The sequence below is a fragment of the Canis aureus genome, chromosome X (assembly GCF_053574225.1).
Source record: "Canis aureus isolate CA01 chromosome X, VMU_Caureus_v.1.0, whole genome shotgun sequence".
NCBI lineage: Eukaryota > Metazoa > Chordata > Mammalia > Carnivora > Canidae > Canis > Canis aureus.
In genome coordinates this window covers 67,013,474-67,030,933 of record NC_135649.1, presented here as the reverse complement: position 1 = coordinate 67,030,933, position 17,460 = coordinate 67,013,474, and the positions used below count along the sequence as shown (strand labels likewise).

At 40.2% G+C, this 17,460-nt stretch overlaps 1 pseudogene; it reads left to right on the top strand.

The window, feature by feature from the left end:
• LOC144308881 (mucosa-associated lymphoid tissue lymphoma translocation protein 1 pseudogene) overlaps positions 1–17,139 on the top strand; it is a 28,021-nt pseudogene extending 10,882 nt beyond the window's left edge.
• Positions 17,140–17,460: the final 321 nt, after the last annotated feature.

Here is a 17,460-nt window from a genome sequence, read left to right as displayed (position 1 = left end):
TATCTTTCCAAACAGCTTTAGGAGAATAGGTATGATTTCTTCTTTAAATGTTTGATAGAATTCCCCTGGGAAGCCATCTGGCCCTGGACTCTTGTGTCTTGGAAGGTTTTTGATGACTGCTTCAATTTCCTCCCTGGTTATTGGCCTGTTCAGGTTTTCTATTTCTTCCTGTTCCAGTTTTGGTAGTTTGTGGCTTTCCAGGAATGCGTCCATTTCTTCTAGATTGCCTAATTTATTGGCGTATAGCTGTTCATAATATGTTTTTAAAATCGTTTGTATTTCCTTGGTGTTGGTAGGGATCTCTCCTTTCTCATTCATGATTTTATTAATTTGAGTCTTCTCTCTCTTCTTTTTAATAAGGCTGGCTAATGGTTTATCTATCTTGTTAATTCTTTAAAAGAACCAACTCCTGGTTTTGTTGATCTGTTCCACAGTTCTTCTGGTCTCGATTTCGTTGAGTTCTGCTCGAATCTTTATTAACTCCCTTCTTCTCTTGGGTGTAGGATCTATTTGCTGTTTTTTCTCTAGCTCCTTTATGTGTAAGGTTAGCTTTTGTATTTGAGTTCTTTCCAGTTTTTGAATGGATGCTTGTATTGCGATGTATTTCCCCCTTAGGACTGCTTTTGCTGCATCCCAAAGATTTTGAACGGTTGTATCTTCATTCTCATTAGTTTCCATGAATCTTTTTAATTCTTCCTTAATTTCCTGGTTGACCCTTTTATCTTTTAGCAGGATGGTCCTTAACCTCCACGTGTTTGAGGTCCTTCCAAACTTCTTGTTGTGATTTAGTTCTAATTTCAAGGCATTATGGTATGAGAATATGCAGGGGACAATCCCAATCTCTTGGTATCGGTTCAGACCCGATTTGTGACCCAATATGTGGTCTATTCTGGAGAAAGTTCCATGTGCGCTTGAGAAGAATGTGTATTCAGTTGAGTTTGGATGTAAAGTTCTGTAGATATCTGTGAAATCCATCTGGTCCAGTGTATCATTTAAAGCTCTCGTTTCTTTGGAGATGTTGTGCTTAGAAGACCTATCGAGTATAGAAAGAGCTAGATTGAAGTCACCAAGTATAAGTGTATTATTATCTAAGTATTTCTTCACTTTGGTTAATAATTGATTTATATATTTGGCAGCTCCCACATTCGGGGCATATATATTGAGGATTGTTAAGTCCTCTTGCTGGATAGATCCTTTAAGTATGATATAGTGTCCCTCTTCATCTCTCACTACAGTCTTTGGGGTAAATTTAGTTTATCTGATATAAGGATGGCTACCCCTGCTTTCTTTTGAGGACCATTCGAATGGTAAATGGTTCTCCAACCTTTTATTTTCAGGCTGTAGGTGTCCTTCTGTCTAAAATGAGTCTCTTGTAGACAGCAAATAGATGGGTCCTGCTTTTTTATCCAGTCTGAAACCCTGCGCCTTTTGATGGGGTCATTAAGCCCGTTCACATTCAGAGTTACTATTGAGAGATATGAGTTTAGTGTCATCATGTTATCTATTCAGTCCTTGTTTTTGTGGACTGTTCCACTGAACTTCATGTTAAAGCGGAATTTTAAGAGTCCCCCTTAAAATTTCTTGCAGAGCTGGTTTGGAGGTCACATATTCTTTTAGTTGCTGCCTGTCTTGGAAGCTCTTTATCTCTCCTTCCATTTTGAATGAGAGCCTTGCTGGATAAAGTATTCTTGGTTGCATGTTCTTTTCATTTAGGACCCTGAATATATCCTGCCAGCCCTTTCTGGCCTGCCAGGTCTCTGTGGAGAGGTCTGCTGTTACCCTAATACTCCTCCCCATAAAAGTCAGGGATTTCTTGTCTCTTGCTGCTTTAAGGATCATCTCTTTATCTTTGGAATTTGCAAGCTTCACTATTAAATGTCGAGGTGTTGAACGGTTTTTATTGATTTTAGGGGGGGATCTCTCTATTTCCTGGATCTGAATGCCTGTTTCCCTTCCCAGATTAGGAAAGTTTTCAGCTAGAATTTGTTCAAATACATATTCTGGCCCTCTGTCCCTTTCGGCGCCCTCGGGAACCCCAATTAAACGTAGGTTTTTCTTTCTCAGGCTGTCGTTTATTTCCCTTAATCTATCCTCATGGTCTTTTAATTGTCTCTTTTTTCCTCAGTTTCCCTCTTTGCTATCAACTTGTCTTCTATGTCACTCACTCGTTCTTCCACCTCGTTAACCCTCGTCGTTAGGACTTCTAGTTTGGATTGCATCTCATTCAATTGATTTTTAATTTCTGCCTGATTAGCTCTAAATTCTGCAGTCATGAAGTCTCTTGAGTCCTTTATAGTTTTTTCTAGAGCCACCAGTAGCTGTATAATAGTGCTTCTGAATTAGCTTTCTGACATTGAATTGTAATCCAGATTTTGTAAGTCTGTGGGAGAGAGGACTGTTTCTGATTCTTTCTTTTGAGGTGAGGTTTTCCTTCTAGTCATTTTGCTCAGTGCAGAGTGACCAAAAGCAAGTTGTATTGGGAAAAAGAGAAAAAGAGAGGAGAGAAAGAAGGAAAGAAAAGAGAAAGAGGAAAAAAAGGGAAGAAAAAAAACGAAAAGAAAAAAAAGAGAGAAGAAAAAGAGAAAGAAAAAGAAAGGAGAAAAAAAGGGGGTGGGGGAAGGAAACAAATCAAAAAGCAAAACCAAACCAAACCAAAACAAAACAAAACAAAACAAAAAAAAAAAAGAAGAACCACCGGGGAGTATCTTCTGATTCTGTGTACTTTAAGTCCCTTGGCTTCTCCTGGAAGTTGTCCGTCTAGCTGGTCTTCTGGGGGAGGGGCCAGCTGTGCTGATTTTCAGGTGTTAGCAGTTGGGGGAGCTGCTGTGCCCCTGCCTGGTGCAGGGCTCAGTGGGGGTTGTTTACCCCGTGAGGCCGCAGGAGGAACAGCCCCAGTGGCGGGGCAGCTCTGGAAACCTGGATTGAGCTCCGGCAGGAACTCTGCAGGGCCTGGAGGCCCCGGGGCGGGGCCGCTGATCTGCTCAGCTCGGGGCAGGAGCTTCCTTGCTGTCCTGGGCCCTCCCGGCCTCTGCCTGTCCCGGGGGAGGCCGGATCCTGGGCTGTGTCCCGGCGCCCTGTGCTCCGGAGCCTGCCCTGGTGGATTTGCGCTCCCGGGCCGCGCAACCCCCTCCGCGGAGCTGCCGCCCGAGCCCCTCCGAGCTGCTCCTGGAACCGCGCAGCCCCCTCCGCACGGAGCCTCTTCCTCTGCCCGAGCCCCTCCGAGCTGCTCCCGGGGCCGTGCAGCCCCCTCCGCGGAGCCGCCGCCCGAGCCCCTCCGAGCTGCTCCGGGTCCCGCCGTGCGCGCTGCAGCCCTTAGGGAGCTCGGCGCACTCTCCTGGGCGCGCAGTTGCTCTGTTAGTGTCCCAGGGAACCCGAGGGCATCCCCGCCCTCCTGGGTCCTGCTCCACCTCCCTGCGAGCCCCTTTCCGCCCGGGAAAGTCGGTGCAGCTCCTGCTCCTCCGGGACGGGGCTCTCCTGTCCTGGGGACCCTCGCCCCGGCCTCAGCCCGGCTCCTCGCGGGGCCTCTCCCCCTTGGAGGCCTTTGTTTCTTTACTTCTTTTTCCCCGTCTTCCTACCTTGATAGAAGCGCGAACTCTTCTCACTGTTGCATTCCAGCTGGTCTCTCTTTAATTCTCAGGCCGAATTCATAGATTTTCAGGATGATTGGAAGGTTTTCTAGGTAATTTGGTGGAGACAGGTGATTTGGAGACCCTACTCTTCCGCCATCTTGCTCCTCCCCCCCCTCTTCATGGTCTTTTAATTGTCTGTCTCTTTTTTCCTCAGTTTCCCTCTTTGCCATCAACTTGTCTTGTATGTCACCCACTCCTTCTTCCACCTCGTTAACCCTCATCGTTAGGACTTCTAGTTTGGATTGCATCTCATTCAATTGATTTTTAATTTCTGCCTGATTAGCTCTAAATTCTGCAGTCATGAAGTCTCTTGAGTCCTTTATGCTTTTTTCTAGAGCCACTAGTAGCTGTATAATAGTGCTTCTGAATTGGCTTTCTGACATTGAATTGTAATCCAGATTTTGTAACTCTGTGGGAGAGAGGACTGTTTCTGATTCTTTCTTTTGAGGTGAGGTTTTCCTTCTAGTCATTTTGCTCGGTGCAGAGTGGCCAAAAACAAGTTGTATTGGGGAAAGGAGAAAAAGAGAGGAGAGAAAGAAGGAAAGAAAAGAGAAAAAGAAAAAAGGAAGAAAAAAAGAAAAAAGAAGAAAAAGAGAAAGAAAAAGAAAGGAAAAAAGGGTGGGGTAAGCAAACAGAAATCAAAAAGCAAAGAAAACAGAAAAACAAAACAAAAAAAAAACACGGGGGAGTATCTTCTGATTCTGTATACTTTAAGTCCCTTGACTTTCCCTGGAACTTGTCCGTCTAGTTTGTCTTCTGGGGGAGGGGTCTGTTGTGCTGATTTTCAGGTGTTAGCGCTTGGGGGAGCTGCTCTGCCCCCTGCCTGGTGCAGGGCTCAGTGGGGGTTATTTTCCCCGTGAGGCCCCAGGAGGAACAACCACACTGGCGGTGGCCAGCCCTGGAGCCCTGGATTCAGCTCCCGCAGTAACTACGGAGCTCTCCCTCTGCAGGGGCCTGGAGGCTCCGGGGTCGGGGCCGCTGATCTGCTCAGCTCGGGGCAGGAGCGTCCTTGCGGTCCTGTGCCCTCCCGGCCTCTGCCTGTCCGGGGGGAGGCCGGATCCTGTGCTGTGTCCCGGCGCCCAGTATTCCTGGGCCTGCGCTGTTGGATTCGCGCTCCCGGCCGTGCAGCCGCCTCTCCCGGTAGCCGCCACTGGAGCCCCTCCGAGCTGTTCCGGGAGCGGCGCAGCCCCCCTCCGCATGGAGCCTCTTCCTCTGCGGGAGCCGCCTCTGAGCTGCTCCGAGCTGTGCCGTGGTCCAGTGGTGCGCAGGCTGCAGCCCTTTAAGGAGCTCGGCGCACTCTCCCCGGGGCGGGGCGCAGTTGCTCTGTTAGTGTCCCAGGGAGCCTGAGGGCATCCCCGCCCTCCTGGGGTCCTGCTCTAACTCCCTGTGAGCGCCTTTCCCTCCCGGGAAGATTGGTGAAGCTACTGCTTCTCTGGGACTGTGCTTTCCTGTCCTGGGGGCACTCGCCCCGGCCTTAGCCGGGCTCCTCGTGTGGCCCCTCCCCCTTAGGTGCTTTTTGTTTCTTTATTTCTTTTTTCCGCCGTCTTCCTACCTTGATAGAAGCGCGAACTCTTCTCTCTGTAGCATTCCAGCTGTTCTCTCTTTAAATCTCAGGCCAAATTCGTAGATTTTCAGGATGATTTGAAGGTTATCTAGGTAATTTGGTGGGGAAAGGTGATTTGGAGACCCTACTCTTCCACCATCTTGCCCCTCCTCTCCTTTTCTTTTTCCTGATCTTAGGGCAAAAGCCTACAATTTATCACCATTTGATTGTGATGTTAGCTGTAGGCTTTCATATATGGACTTTTATATATATATATATATTTTTTAATTTTTATTTATTTATGATAGTCACACACACACAGAGAGAGAGAGAGAGAGAGAGAGGCAGAGACACCGGCAGAGGGAGAAGCAGGCTCCATGCACCGGAGCCCGACGTGGTATTCCATCCCGGGTCTTCAGAATCACGCCCTGGGCCAAAAGCAGGCTCTAAACTGCTGCGCCACCCAGGGATCCCCATATATGGACTTTTTAATGTTGAAGGACATTCCTTCTATATTTAGTTTGTTGAGCATTTTTCTTATGAAAGGGTATTAAATTTTGTCAAATGCTTTTCCTGCATTTATTGAGATGATCATGTGATTTTATCCTTATTTTGTTAATGTGGTGTATCACATTGATTGATTTGGCTATGTTGAACGATCCTTGCATCCCTGGATAAATCCCATTTGGTCATAGTGTATGACCATTTAATGTGCTGATGAATTTGGTCTTTCAATATTTTGTTGAGGACTTTTGTATATGTGTTCATCAGGGATATTAGTCTGTAGATTTCTTTAGAGTGTACTTTTCTGACTGGGTTATCAGGATAACGATAGCCTTGTAACATGAATTTGAAAGTGTTCCTTCCTCTTCCTCAAACTTGGAAGAGTTTAAGAAAGATCGGCATTATTGTTTTAAGCATTTGGTAGAATTTATCAGCAAAGGCATCCAATTTCAGGCTTTTCTATGTTGGAAGTTTTTGATTACTGATTCAGTCTACTTATTTGTTATTTGTCTGTTCATATTTTATATTTATTTATGACTCACTCTTGGTACCTTACACTTTTCTAGGAATTTATACAACTCTTCTAGGTTATCAAATTAGTGAGCCTCTTAGTGAGTCTCTTATGATCCTTTTTATTTCTGTGGCAACCCTTATGACATATCATATTTTACTTCTAATTTTATGTATTTAAATATTCTCTTTTCCATGGGTAGAGTAACTAAATTTTAATAAATTTTGTCTGTATTTTCTTTTCTTCTGTTTTTTCTTTTTCTTTCTTTCTTTCTTTCTTTCTTTCTTTCTTTCTTTCTTTCTTTCTTTCTTCTTTCTTTCTTCTTCTCTTTCTTTCTTTCTTTCTTTCTTTCTTTCTTTCTTTCTTTCTTTCTTTCTTCCTTCCTTCCCTTCCCTTCCCTTCCCTTCCCTTCCCTTCCCTTCCCTTCCCTTCCCTTCCCTTCCCTTCCCTTCCCTTCTTACTTTTTGTGTGTGTGTGAGTTCTATGCCCAACATAGGGCTTCAACTTACAACCCTGAGATCAAAATGTAGATCACATGATCTACTGACTGATCCAGCTAGGCATCCCATTGTCTACATTTTCAACATAAAAACTCTTAGTTGCTTTGATTTTTTTTTTGTTTTTCTATTCTCTACCTCATTTATTACTCTTCTAGTTTTCATTTTTTCCATTTTCTAATTTTGGTCTCTGTTTGTTCTTTGAATCCCATTACTTTTGTGATGTTACATTCTCATTTTACTTTGTATGCAAATATATTATAACTTTTCTTTTTCCTTTTTTTTCTGTGACCCATTTATTGTTCAGGAGTGTGTTGTTTATTTTCCACAGATTTGTGAATTTTCTAATTTTCTTTCTCTTATTTACTTCTACTTTTATTTCATTGTTGTCAGAAAAGACTCTTGGTATGATTTCAGTCTTCTTAAATTTGTTGAACCTGTTTTGTGGCCTAAGATGCGATCCTTCCTGGAGAATGTTAATGTGTGTGCTTGAGAAGAATGTTTTGCTCCTGTTAGATGGAGTATTCTCTATATGTCCATTTGATCCACTTGGTCTGTAGAGTTACTCAAATCTGCTATTTCATTATTGTTTTTCTGTCTGTTTGTTCTAGCCATTATTGAAAGTAGGATATTGAGGTCTTTTACTACTATTGTATTATTTTGTGGCAGTCTTGAAAATGGAAGCCCATTTTACCAGTGTGGTACCCTGGTCCCTGGTTCTGGAGGGAGCATAATAGACCTAATTTCCAGGAAATCATCTTTGTCCTATGTTGTCTGGAGTTTTCCTGAAAGATTGATGCAAGACAATTGTGTTTATTTTGCCTAACTCAGTACTCAGGGCAGAAAAGTGATGCTCATTTCTCAAGAACTTTGTAAGGCAAACAAACAACCAAGAACTGCCTGGTGAAAAGATTATGGTTGAGGCACACAATAGATTGCCAAAGCCTAGAAGAAAAAGCTAGGATGAGAGTGTATTGGGACAATTAGGGCATTCAAAGTTTCTTAGGTATCCTGAGAAATTTACAAGGTGATGAAAATGCCCAGGGGAAGATTCTTACATAGAAAAGACCTATAAGCACTGGATGTTATTCTGTATGTTGGCAAACTGAACACCAATAAAAAATAAATTTATTATTTTAAAAGAAGTACAAAAAGATTGAGAAAATACCATGCATACTTCCTAACCACAATGTTATGAAACTTCAAGTCAACCACAAGAAAAATTTGGAAAGACAACAACAAAAAGAAAAGAAAGAAAAGAAAAGAAAAGACCTATAAGAACCTAAGCTTTCACTTCTGACAAGCCCTAGGCTCAATGCAAACATAAAGTGAAGGCTAAAGCAGAGTTGTCACAGGCTCTCTTCACAAATAAGCAGGTATCACCCAGCTCCTGTTTTCAAGCACTGAACTACATTTTGTAACTTTAGCCCCTAGCATTAACGGAGTACTCTAACACAGAGCTAATTTCTAAAAACTAGGAAAGGTTTCTTCCTTTTTCTTTTTCATCTTTTCCATTTTTACTTTGATTTTGTACTTTTCTCCTCCTCCTCCTCCTCCTCCTCCTTTTCTCCTCCTCTTCAAGGAAATCTCTGGCAAAACACTAGCTGAACACAAGCTACAGGAAGAGACTTATAAGACCACATATGACAAGTAATATAGATTTTACAAAAATAGTATAGAAAAGTACTAAACAAACAAACAGCTATAGGTACTGTAAACAACACAAATCCTGAAAAGCGGTAAGAATCTGATTTTCAGGGGAGGCTGGGTGGCTCAGTCAGTTAAGTTTCCTGCTCTTGATTTTGGCTCAGGTCATGATCTCAGGGTTGGGTTCCATGTTCTACAGGAAGTCTGCATCTTCTTCTCCCTTTCCCTCACCCTCTGCTCCTCCTCCTGCTCATGCACACTCTCTCAAATAAATAAATATTTTTAAAAAAGAATCTGATTTTCATATTTACCAAGTATAATATTCAAAATTTTCAGATTACAACAAAAAATTATACATCATGCAGAGAAATAAAAATTTATGTCTTATTCATAGAAAAAAATTAACAAATACTGTCCTTAATAAGGCACAGACATTGGATAGACTAAACAAAAACTTAAAATCAACCATTGTAAATGTGGCCAAAGAGATGTGGCCAAAGGAGAGAAAGGATAACGATATGTAAATGAATTGAGAATATTAATAGAGAACAGAGAAATTTTTTTAATTTTATTTATTTATTCACAAGAGACACAGAGAGAGATGGAGGCAGAGGGAAAAGCAGGCTGCACGCAGGGAGCCCGATGTGGGACTCGATCCTAGGTCTCCAGGATCACACCCCAGGCTGAAGGCGGCACTAAACCACTGAGCCACCCAGGCTGCCCGAGAACAGAGAATTTTAAAGGAACCAACCAGACATTCTACGAACTGAGAAATAAAATAACTAAAATGAAAAATCCACTAGAGAGTTTTGATAGGACATTTGAGCAAGCAAAAGCAACAATCAGTAAACTTGAATAGCAGTCAATCAAAATTATCCAATCTGAAGAGCAGAAAAATAAAAGAAAGAAAAAAAATTAACAGAGTCCAGGAGTCCTGTAAAACATCATTAAATTTACCAACATACATATTATGAGACTCCCCAAAATAGAGTAAGAGAAAGAGAAATAAAAAAATACTTGAAGAAATAACACCAGAAAACTTTTCAATTTTGATTAAATACATGAATATACACATCCATGAGGTTCAATGAACTTTTAAGGTTTTTTACAAGTTTTTATTTAAATGAACTTTAAGGAGGATAAAATCAAAGAGGTACATTGAAACATTATTATGAAACTACTGAAAGATGGTGACAAAGAGAATCTTGAAAGCAGTAAGAGAAAAATGATTTTCATATACACAGTGTTCTCAATAAGATTAATAATAGGTTTCTCATTAGAAAAAATTGAGGCCTTCTAGTTCCATTCACATCATTTCAAATGGCAAGATTTCAGTTTTTGATGGCTGAGTATTATTTATATCTATATATGGTATATATATACCACATGGTATATATATATATATACCACATCTTCTTTATCCATCTGTCTGTTGGAAGTAGAGGGTATTATGCTAAGTGAAATAAGTCAACCAGAGTAAGACAATTATCATACGATCTCACTCATATGTGGAATTTAAGAAACAAAACAGAAGATCATAGGGGAAGAGAGGAAAAAATAAAACAAGATGAAATCAGACAAACCAAGAGACTCTTAATCATAGGAAACAAACTGAGGGTTGCTAGAGGGGAGAGGAGTGGTGATGGACATTAAGGAGGACATGTGATGTAATGAGAACCGGGTATTTTTTTAATATTTTATTTATTTATTCATAGAGACAGAGAGAGAGAGGCAGAGACACAGGCAGAGGGAGAAGCAGGCATCATACAGAGCCTGACGTGGGACTCGATCCAGGGTCTCCAGGATCACGCCCTGGGCTGCAGGCGGCACTAAACCGCTGCGCCACTGGGGCTGCCCGAGAACTGGGTTTTATATAAGATTGATGAATCACCTCTATCTCTGAAACTAATTAAATTTAAATTTAAAAAAATACCTAGAATAAAAAAGAAACCACTGAGGCCTAAAAGGAGTGAGATAACACTTTTCAAGACACACACACACGAACACACACACACGCAAATATGTCCAGCAAAACTATCCTTTAAAAATGAGTGTGAAATTAAGACATTTACAGATAAGCAAACTGAGAGAGTGCAGTAGAGCTGCCCTACAAAAAAAAATACTAAAATGAGTCTTTGAAGCTGAAACTGAAGGACATTGAATAGTAACTTAAAGCCAGGTAAAGTAAAAAAAGAATTCTAATATAGGTAATATCATAGGCAAATATAAAAGGCAACATTGTATTTTTCATTTATAATTCTTTTAAATTCCCTGAATGATATAAAAAAGCATAAAAGCAATTATAAATCTGTGTTAATGGTTACACAATGTATAAAGATGTAACTTGTGACAATAACAATATAAAGGGAAGGCACAATTGTATAGGAGCAGTTTTTGTACGCTACTAAAACTAGGTTGGTAATAATTAAATTTTTATAGTTAGAAATTTAGGATATTAATTGTAATCCTCATGGTAACCACTAAGAAAATATATTTAAAATATTTACTAAAACAATGAGAAGAGAATCAAAATGGTAGACTACAGATATCCAATTAAACACAAAAGAAGGCACTAATAGGGGAAACGAAGAACAAAAGTTAAATGCTTTATATTTTTTATTAGATAATCAGATTCTGCTACAACAAGAGACACAGGAAAGCCTTACAGAAAAAAGTTCATTATACTCACAGGTAATAGACTGGAGTCACAACACACCATGCACATCTACATGTGGAAACATCAGGGTGGTTGGGGACAAAAGATAGGAACAGGGGAGTACCTAAGCTATGGTCTTTACTGGAGTTTCAATGAGAAAATCAAGATATGGCAGTATAAACAATTTGGGATTCGCTAATTCGAATTTTGTTGAACTTTGAGCTGTAGGAGTATTATTTGTTGCCTGGTACTTAGTCCTGGGATGATTTAGGCAGAGGTAAAATACCTCCTGAAGTGCGTGGGCCAAATAGAGGAGGTATGGCTCTAGATTGCATATTAAAGGCATGTTCCCTGCTGGGTCCTTTCCTATCTCTTTGAATTAGGTAGCCCAGGGATTGACAGTGTCTCTCCATCCAGGAAGGTTAGAATGATAAAACATCATTGTAGATAGATATCATATATAATATATATCATACATAACAACACACATGGAAAATAAACATCAAAATGTCAGAAGTAAGTTTTTCCTTATCAGTGATTGTTTTAAATATAAACGCATCCATTTCCAATCAAAGGTAGAATTGGAAGAAGAGATCAAATAACATTATCAAACTATGTGCTATCTACAAGTGTCTCTCCTTAAATCTAAAATCACATACAAGTTAAAAGTGAAAAAAAATGGAAAAATATATTCCATGCAACTGATAAATAAACTGCTGGGTGGTTTTTCCGTATCAGGCAGAATAGATTACAAGTCAGAAATTATTATGAGACAAAGGACATTATATCTTGAAAAAAGGGTCAGTTCATCAAGAAGATACAATAATTATACATACAAAACAGTACATCGTCAAAATATATGAGGATGTTCACTATTTGCAGATGATGTGATACCCTATGTAGAAATCCGAAAAGACTCCACCAAAAAATTGCTATAACTGATACACAAACTCGGTAAAATTACAGAATACAAAATCAATGTACAGAAATCTGTTAAAGAATAAATAAATAAATAAATAAATAAATAAATAAATAAATAAATCTGTTGCATTTCTATACACCAATAATGAGGCAGCAAAAAGAGAAATCAAGGAATAGATCCCATTTACAATTGCACTAAAAACCATAAGATACCTAGGAATGAACATAACCAAACAGTAAAAATTCTACATACTGCAAATTATAGAACACTTATGAAAGAAATTGAAGCCACCGGGTGGCTCAGTGGTTTAGTGCTGCCTTCGGCCCAGGGCCTGATCCTGGAGTCCTGGGATCGAGTCCCACATCGGGCTCCCTGCATGGAGCCTGCTTCTCCCTCTGCCTGTGTCTCTGCCTCCCTCTCTCCCTCTGTCTCTGAGGGATAAATATATAAAATCTTAAAAAAAAAAGAGAGAGAGAGAGAAAGCCCAAAGAAATAATCCATAAAAACAGGGACTGAATAGGTATCATGATGACACTAAATTCGTATCTTACAATAGTAACTCTGAACATGAATGGGCTTAATGATCCTATCACAAGACACAGGATTTCAGACTGGATAAAAAAGCAAGACCCATCTCTTTGCTGTCTAGAAGAGACTCATTTCAGACCTAAGAACACCTACAGCCTGAAAAATGAAGGTTAGAGAACAATTTATCATTCAAATGGTCCTCAAAAGAAAACAGGGGTAGCAACCCTCATATCAGATAAATCAAAGTTTATCCCAAAGACTGTAGTAAGAGATGAAGAGGGACACTATATCACACTTTAAAGGGTCTATCTGACAAGAGGACCTAACAATCATGAATATTTATGCCCCGAATGTGGGAGCTGCCAAGTATATCAATCAATTAATAACCAAAGTAAAGATATAGTTAGATAATAATACACTAATAGGAGGAGACTTTAACATGGCACGATCGGCAAATAATGATTTTTTAAGCACAACATCTCCAAAGAAACAAGAGCTTTAAAGGATACACTGGGCCAGATGGATTTCACAGATATTCACAGAACTTTACATCCGAACGCAACTGAATACACATTCTTCTCAAGTGTGATTGGAACTTTCTCCAGAATAGACCACATACTGGGTCACAAATCAGGTCTTAAAGGATACCAAAAGATTGGGATTGTCCCCTGCATATTTTCAGACCATAATGATTTGACACTTGAACTCAATCACAAGAAGAAATTTGGAAAAAATTCAAACAAGTGGAAGTTAAAGACCTTCCTGTTGAAAGATGAAAGGGTCAACCAGGATATTAGAGAAGAATTTAAAAGATTCATGGAAACTAATGAGAATGAAGATATAACCATTCAAAATCTTTGGGATACAGCAAAAGCAGTCCTGGAGGGAAATATATCGCAATACAAGCATACCTCAAAAAATTGGAAAAAAAAATCAAATACACAAACTAACCTGGCACCTAAAGGAATGGGAGAAAGAACAGAAAATAAAGCCTACACCAAGCAGAAGAAGAGAGTTAAAAAAGATTTGAGCAGAACTCAATGAAATACAGACCAGAAGAATGGTAGAACAGATAAACAAAACTAGGAGTTGCTTCTATGAAAGAATTAATAAGATAGATAAACCATTAGCCAGCCTTATTAAAAACAAAGAAAAAAGACTCTAATTAATAAAATCACATATGAACAAGGAGAGATCACAATCAATACCAAGGAACTACAAATGATTTTAAAAACATATTATGGGCACCTATATGCCAATATATTAGGCAATCTAGTAGAAATGGATGCATTTCTGGAAAACCACATACACCAAAACTGGAACAGGAAGAAATAAAACACATGAACAGGCCAATAACCAGGGAGGAAATTGAAGCAGTCATCCAAAACCTCCCAAGACACAATAGTCCAGGGCCAGATGGCTTCCCAGGGAGATTCTATCAAACATTTAAAGAAGAAACAATTCCTATTCTACTAAAGCTGTTCAGAAAGATAGAAAGAGATGGAATACTTCCAAACTAGTTCTATGAGGCCAGAATCACCTTAATTCCAAAACCAAAGACACCACCAAAAAGAATTATAGACCAATATCACTGATGAACACAGATGCAAAAATTCTCAACAAGATACTAGCCAATAGGATTCATCAGTACATTCAGAAGATTATACACCATGACCAAGTTGGATGTTTCCCCGGGATGCAAGACTGATTCAACTCTCATAAAGCAATCAACGTGATAGATCAGATCAGCAAGAGAAAAACCAAGAACCATATGATCCTCTCAATACATGCAGAGGAACCATTTGACAAAATACAGCATCCATTCCTGATCAAAACTCTTTGGAGTGTAGGGATAGAGGGAACATTCCTCAGCATCTTAAAAGCCATCTACAAAAAGCCCACAGCCATATCATTCTCAGTAGGGAAACACTGGGAGCCTTTTCCCTAAGATCAAGAACACGACAGGAATGTCCACTCTCACCACTGCTATTCAACATAGTATAGGGTCCTAGCCTCAGCAACCAGGCAACCAAAACAAATAAAAGGCATTCAAATTGGCAAAGAAGAAGTCAAACTCTCCCTCTTTGCAGATAACATGATACTGTATGTAGAAAACCAAAAGACTCTATCCCAAAATTGCTAGAACTCAAACAGCTATTTGGCAGTGTGGCAGGATACAAAATCCATGCCCAGAAATCAGTGGCATTTCTATACACTAACAATGAGACTAAAGAAAGAGAAATGAAGGAGTTAATCCATTTACAATTTCACCCAAAAGCATAAGGTACCTTGGAACAAAGCTAACCAAAGAGGTAAAGGATCAATACCCTAAAAACTATAGAACACTTCTGAAAGAAATTGAGGAAGACACAAAGAGATGGAAAAATATTCCATGCTCATGGATTAGAAGAATTAATATTGTGAAAATGTCAATGCTACCTAGGGCAATGTACACATTTATTGGAGTCCCTATCAAAATACCATGGACTTTCTTCAGAGAGTTGGAACAAGTCATCTTAAGGTTTGTGTGGAATCAGAAAAGACCCCAAATAGCCAGGGGAAGATTGAAAAAGAAAATCAGAGCCAGGGGCATCACAATGGCCGATTTCAAACTGTATTACAAAGCTGTGATCATCAAGACAGTGTGGTACTGGCACAAAAACAGACACATAGATCAATGGAACAGAATACAGAGCCCATAAATGGGCCCTCAACTCTATGGGCAACTAATATGCGACAAAGCAGGGAAGAATATCCACTGGAAAACAGACAGCCTCTTCAATAAATGGTGCTGGGAAAATTGGACAGCTACATGCAGAAGAATGAAACTAGACCATTCTCTTACACCATACACAAAGATAAACTCAAAATGGATGAAAGATCTAAATGTGAGACAAGAATCCATCAAAATCCTAGAGGAGAGCACAGGCAACAACCTTCTTGAACTTTGCCACAGTAACTTCTTGCAAGATACATCTATGAAGGCAAGGGAAACAAAAGCAAAAATAAACTATTGGGACTTCATCAAGATAAGAAGCTTCTACACAGCAAAAGAAACAGTCAACAAAACTGAAAGACAACCTACAGAATGGGAGAAGATATTTGCAAATGACCTATCAGATAAAGGGTTAGTATCCAAGATCTATAAAGAACTTATTAAACTCAACACCAAAGAAACAATCCAATCATGAAATGGGCAAAAGACATGAACAGAAATCTCACAGAGGAAGACATACACATTGACAACAAGCACATGAGAAAACGCTCTGCATCACTGGCCATCAGGGAAATAGAAATCAAAACTACAATGAGATACCACCTCACACCAGTGAGAATGGGGAAAATTAACAAGGCAGGAAACTACAAATGTTGGAGAGGATGTGGAGAAAGGGGAATCCTCTTGCACTGTTGGTGGGAATGCAAACTAGTACAGCCACTCTGGAAAGCAGTGTGGAGGTTGCTCAAGCTCTAAAAATAGAGCTAAATTATGATCCAGCAATTGCACTACTGGGTATCTACCCCAAAGATACTGATGTAGTGAAACACTGGGATACCTGCACCTCAATGTTCATAGCAGCAATGTCCACAATAGCCAAACTGTGGGAGGAGTCCTGATGTCCTTTGACAAATGAATGGACAAAGAAGAGATGTTATGTACATACAATGGAGTATTACTCAGCCAGAGAAGAGACAAATACCCACCGTTTGCTTCAACATGGATGGACCTGGAAGGTATTATGTTGAGTGAAGTAAGTCAATCTAAGAAGGACAATCATCATATGGTTTCACTCATACGTGGAATATAGGAAATAGTGAAAGGGACCATAAGGGAAGGAGGGGAAACAGAAAGGGGAAAAATTAGAGAGGAAAACAAACCATGACAATCTCTTGACTCTAGGAAATAAACAGGGTTGCTGAAAGGGAGGCGGGTGGGGGGATGGGGTAACTGAATGATGGACATTAAAGAAGGCATGTGATGTGATGAGTACTGGGTGTTATGTTATATGTTGGCAAATTGAATTGAATTTTAAAAAATAAATAAGAAGAGAAATTAAAATTATTTCTCTTTATAAAAGTTTTGTTTTTAAAATCAAAACAAAAACAAAAAACCAGAAGATTTATTTATTTATTTGAGGCAGGGAGGGGCAGACAGAGAGGGAGTGAGAATCCCAAGCAAACTCTGGACTGAACACAGAGCCTGACCCGGGGCTCAATCTCACGATCCCTGAGATTCCAACCCAGAGATCACAGCCTGAGCTGAAACAAGAGTCAAATGCTTAACTAACTACACCACCCAGGCACCCCCATAGAGCAACATCAGTGTATCTAGAACACCTTCAGGTAGAACCTCTCATAGAGGAACAGTATATCATAGTAAGAACTTCACTTCCTATCATGGGGTGGGTTGAGAATGTACCATCAACCCACCTCTGCCATGGCTCAAACTCTCACTTTGACTAAGTGGTGTGCTTTTCTGCAGCAAAAGAGCACCATGTTCACCAGCCCACTGTCTCTAGAAATGCAGGAGGTACTAGGCCCTGTAGACTATATAGATTCTCCAAATAACCTCACACATTCCTGTGGGGGCCCCTGCATCCTGTATAGAGGAGTTGGGGATATTTCTGCTGATGCCTGGCATACAGATAGGTCTAGTCAGGGCATCTTCCACAGGAGCTGGAGTCACTATTCAACCCAACACTGACACCATCTGGATGGAAACAGGAAAAAACCGCAGTAGCCAGTGGGCTGAACTCAGAGCAGTTTGGCTAGTGATTGCTCATGAGCCCTGGCCATTAACCCTGACTGACAGTTGGGCCGATCAAAAAGGATTAAACCAATTTCTTGGATAATGCGAAGCTGAGGTGTGGATAATCATGAATAATCCCTTGTGGGGTTGTCTATTTGGAAAAGGTATTTGGGTTTGCCTGCAAGAGCCTAAGCAGTCCTCACCTTCTTCCATATCACATCTTATAAGGTACTGATAACTCTTAGCCCAGGTATAACCCCTAGCAACTAACCCTTC